At 39.2% G+C, this 5,186-nt stretch overlaps 1 non-coding gene across 1 annotated transcript; it reads left to right on the top strand.

Annotated features, from left to right (window-relative positions):
* The first annotated feature begins 477 nt into the window (after positions 1-477).
* On the top strand, positions 478-582 carry LOC123849117 (U6 spliceosomal RNA). The gene has a single exon (XR_006791955.1). It is a non-coding gene; the product is annotated as a U6 spliceosomal RNA (small nuclear RNA).
* Positions 583-5,186: the final 4,604 nt, after the last annotated feature.

A 5,186-nucleotide genomic window follows, 5' to 3' on the forward strand; every position in this document is an offset into this window, starting at 1 on the left:
GGTACACTTCCTTAGGGACTTGGATCAGATTGCTATCATAGACTACAGCAAAGAGCCAGAGTATGTCTCATCCTCAATTTTCCAATAGGTTAATTCATTACAATCGGCCAGACCCTGAGCTGGGCTCTAAGACTCCAGAGATGAAAAGGATGGAGTGCTTCTTCACAGTTCAGCCAATCAAAGGCCCCTCAACAAATGAAGACAGTACAGTGGAATAAGTCAAACCGTGTTGAGGAAGAGGTGAGACCTAATATGTTTGCTAACAAGGCTTCTTAGAGAGCCCCAAAGGCCACCAGCAAACCTCTTTGCTTTAGAACTTGATGAATGTCCGAGCTGAAAATCCAGCCTGGGACCCTAGGAATAAGACTGAGGGACAGGGAGAGGATTACTTGTCTTTGAGCAAAGCTCTTTTCTGGGCCTTTGATCTCTCACCCATAAAATGGGTAGATTTGTTAGGATCACTAAGTATTAAAGAAGAAGTATGTTTAATGCTCACTCAACAGCACATGTACAATACAGAGAAGATTAGCGTGGCCCCTGTGCAAGGATGACACACAAATTTGAGAAGCATTCCATATTTTCAACTGAAAAATAAAATTCATAAAGAAAAAGAGAGGAGGGCGCCTGGGTGGCTCAGTTGGTTGAGCGACTGCCTTCGGCTCAGGTCATGATCCTGGAGTCCCAGGATCGAGTCCTGCATCGGACTCCCTGCTCAGCAGGGAGTCTGCTTCTCCCTCTGACCCTCCTCCCTCTCATGCTCTCTGTCTCTCATTCTCTCTGTCTCAAATAAATAAATAAAATCTTCAAAAAAAAAAAGAAAAAGAGAGGAAGTAAGTTTGGCACATAGCAAGTACATACAAAATAATAATAATAATATACCTTAAAGAGCAAAAAAAAAAAAAAAAAAAAAGGATGGATCCATTAAAATGTTCTCTGAATTAGATCTAGGTTAACTTGTTCCAAAACTCTTTAAAAAATTCCCATAAGAAAACTGAACTTGTAGCACTGCTACATCAAAGAGCTAAATGGACAGCTTTGACTCCAGAGAAGTGCCTGCTTCCCACCCCAACCAGAGCTACAGAGCTGCAGTGAGTGTTAGAATCAAGGGCCTGTGGTCTCGAAAGCTGAGTCCAAGACAGTCAGCAGCTCTGGCTATAGCCACAAGGAAGAAAATAGAAATCAGTCCTTGACCTACCAGGAAAGCACTTTGCTATTCACCCAAAAGAATACATGAACTTTCAGGGATCCTGAAGGGGGAGGAAGGAAAGTTAAGGGATTGGAGTCATAGTAATTCTTCTGTGTGAGCTCTGATTCAAAAGTGCCTTTTCCTTACTGTTGCATTATCATCCTTCTCCTGGCAGGTGTGGCTTAGGGAAGCAAGCCTGTGTGTGTGTGTGTGTGTGTGTGTGTGTATATATACTTCCCCTGGGAAATGACAAATGGGCTAAAATTGTAGTAACATCAAAGATTAAAAGATACACTTGGCTGTAGGAAGTAGGGATGGGATGGAAATGAAATGGAGAAAGACTTTACAAGAGAATCATTTTGACTTACAAACACCATCAGAACAGGGACAGGGTTGATCTAATTTTTCATTATATCTTCACCATCTAGCACAACGGCATGCAGCAGGCATTCAGTGAGTATCAATTGAAAGGACAGATTAATGAAAAGGAGAAGAAAAACATTTCAGACACAGGTACACAGGATGTAGGACATCACTCTTGGTCTGTCCAGAGTCTACCTAATAGAAATGAGAATCAATTACCTAAGAGAGGGTGGAGTTATCTGCTTTTTTATAGCAAGCCTGGGCCCAAACCTTTGCAAAGGTGAAGCTGCTGATTGGAGGATATGATAGAGTCTTTTACCTCCCAACTCACCTGTGACTTACTGCCCAATCACAGGTTGGCTTCCTCCTCAGGGAAAGGAACAGTCTTGGTGGATAGACCACAAAAGATGAGGGAGAAAAGGAGGGGCTGCTCCTCCCAAGTGTTGCAGGTGCAAGAGAACAGTGACCTTTCTCTTAAGGATTACCACACAAATGTGAAGCCCAATGGCTGGTAGCATGTTTCCAAGAAAAAGAGCCACTTTATTTTTGGGGGGTGGGAACAAGCAAGGACATAGTGAATCAAGGGAAATATTGGGTTTCAGTACAAATCAAAGCAAAAACATGGAGGGATGAAGATAAAGATCTCTTACTATTTTCTCAAGTTGGGCAAAGGTACAGGAGGGATGAAGATAAAATAGTTCTGCATGATGGAGCCCAGGATATTGTGAATAAGCACTGCTGATGTGAGGTAGGCAGAGACCAGTCTATGTCATACTGAGAGTTCTGGAGTTTATTCTGAAGATCAAAGATTCCAAGGGAAGTTTATAATCTGGAGAGTGGCAGGATCCTATTTGACACTGGAAAGCAAATTCTCATTCAGATTCTTAATGTATGGAAGATTCTGAAAATGGCCACAAACTCTTCCAGTTCTTGCATGCACACCTTTTTCATCCAGGGGCAGAGTATATTCTCCCCACCCCACCTGTCTTGAATTTGAATTTAGCCTTTTGCTTTCTTTGACCATTAGCACATTGGTAAGCATGATATAAATAAGGTTGAAAGTGCTTGCACATTAGGGCTTTTTCTCTCTCTGAGATTACCATGGACCTGAGCCCAAACTAGTCTGCTGAAGTAGGAGAGGTCAAGGGGAGGAGACTGAGGCACAGTGTGAACAGCCTACAACAGTCAGACATTGGGAGTGTGACCATGCTAGATCATCCAGCTACTGGCCAATGCACCAGCTGGCCACACGTCCATGGGCAAGCTCAGCAGAGATCAGAAGTGACTCAGATCAGAAAAACCACCAGCCAACTAACAAAATAGGTGAGTGATTTAAAAAAAAGACCATTGCTGTAAGCCACTAAGCAACAGTAACTAACTAGTTAACTAGTATGGAATGTGACCTGAATCTGTACTCATACTAATGTAGTATTGAATAGTAATAGACAAATAAGAAACTACAAAAATATTCCAGAATGCAATCTCAGTATATATAAAAAATGTAATATATCCTGGGTCATAGGGTAGCTCTATTTTTAACTTCTTGAGGAACCAAAGGGGCACCTGCACCCCAAGGTTTATAGCAGCAATGTCCACAATAGCCAAACTATGGAAAGAGCCCAGAGTCCATCTACAGAGGAATGGATAAAGAAGATATGGTGTGTGTGTGTGTACAATGGAATATTACTCAGCCATCAGAAAGGATGACATCTTACCATTTACACCAATGTGTATAGAACTGGAAGGTATTATGCTGAGCAAAATAAGCCAATCAGATAAAGACAATTATCATATGGTCTTGCTCATATGTGTAATACAAGAAATTGTGCAGAGGATCATAGGGGAAGGGAGGGAAAACTGAATGGGAAGAAATCAGAGAGGGAGACAAACCATGAGAAACTCTTAACTCTAGGAAAAAAACTGAGGGTTGCTGGAGGGGAGGTAGGTGAGGGGACAGGATAACTGGGTGATAGGCATTAAGGAGGCCATGTGATGTGATGAGTTCTGGGTGTTTTGTGCAGATGATGAATTACTGAACTCTACATCTGAAACTAATGATATAGTATATGTTGGCTAATTGAATTTAAATTAAAAAAATGTAATATGTGACAAAGACGGTATTTCAAGACAATGGAAAAAATGATAAATTATTTAGTAGTTCTAATGGTAGGTTATCTCTCTAAAGAAAAGTAAGTTTGGATATCTATCTATCTCATGCTAAATGTAAGAAAAAAAGTAAGTGAATAAACTATTTAAATGTAAGAGACAGAAAATCAAAGGACCATATACACACAACAACCTAGGGGTTGGGGAGACCCCAATAAACACAGAAAACCCAGAAACATTAAAAAGAATATAGATGTAACTGACTATAAAAATAGAGGAGAAAATACTATAAAGTCAATAAAATGGGAAGAATGGGGGAAGGAGACAGCAATACAGTTTACAGATAAAGAACCAGTATCTGTAACATACAAAGTTATCATGTATACCCAAAAAACAAAATAGTAAAGTCTACATATGTGTAAATTGCAGAAGAGAAAATTCAAATGGACAACTAACATAAAAAGATGCTCAAGTTCACTGGTGGACAGAGAACAACAAAGTGTTACTTATATATCCATTTCCTGCCAAGGGTTAAAAACTACAGTAACACTGATTACTGGCAACAATGGAAGAAATGTACTCACATACATCACTTGTAGACATGTTACTTATTACAGCCATTTTGGAAAGAAACCTGGAAACATCTATTCAAAATAAAAATGCACCTTTGACCCAGGAATCTCTTTCAACCCAGAAATCTCACTCTCAGGAACCTATCCTAGAGAAATAAAAGGAACTGATGGGTACCTGGGTGGCTCAGTTGGTTAAGTGTTTGCCTTTGGCTGAGGTCATGATCCTAGGGTCCTGGGAGGGAGCCCAGTGCCAGTCTCCCTGCTCAGCGGGGAGTCTGCTTCTCCCTCTCCCTCTGCCCCTCCCCCCCGCTCATGTTCACTCTCTCTATCTCTCAAATAAATAAATAAAAATCTTTTAAAAAAGAAATAAAAGGAACTGAATGTAAGAGTGTTTATTCCAGCATTGTTTCACAGGGGGAAAAAAAATCAGAAAAAAAGGCATATCCATCAGGAGAATAAGATTAAATAAATTTTAATGCATCTACATTTTTCATGGAATACTGAGCAGTCATTAAAATGAATTTGAGCAATAACAATTAACTTGATGGGATTTCTATTAACTACTGACAAACAGAAAAATAAGATGTAGAAAAATGTATGGGAGATATAATGCGGTTTTTTCTAAAGCAAAAAAGAACTCCCAAATCTCTTTATTTATATATTTATAAGTGAATAGATATCTATATTTTTGTAAGTGGTTATAGAAGCATGGAGAAACTATGCATAAAAAGATGCATTTTGTTAGCGTGGGTTGAGGGAGAATGAATGAGGCAAATGTGTGGCAAGAAAAACAGTGGAAATTGAAAATAAAAATAGGAGAATGGGACAAAAGACACAGTAAAACAACACATATGGTATAATCCTATTTATGTAAAATGTCAATTTAGAACAAAAATATTACAAATTATATATGTAATTTATATATAATATTATTATGGACTATGACATATAATATATAA

This window comes from Mirounga angustirostris, unplaced genomic scaffold, assembly GCF_029215605.1.
Source record: "Mirounga angustirostris isolate CCGP_5_RB_7025 unplaced genomic scaffold, mMirAng1.0.hap1 SCAF_2, whole genome shotgun sequence".
In the NCBI taxonomy this organism is placed as follows: Eukaryota; Metazoa; Chordata; class Mammalia; order Carnivora; family Phocidae; genus Mirounga; species Mirounga angustirostris.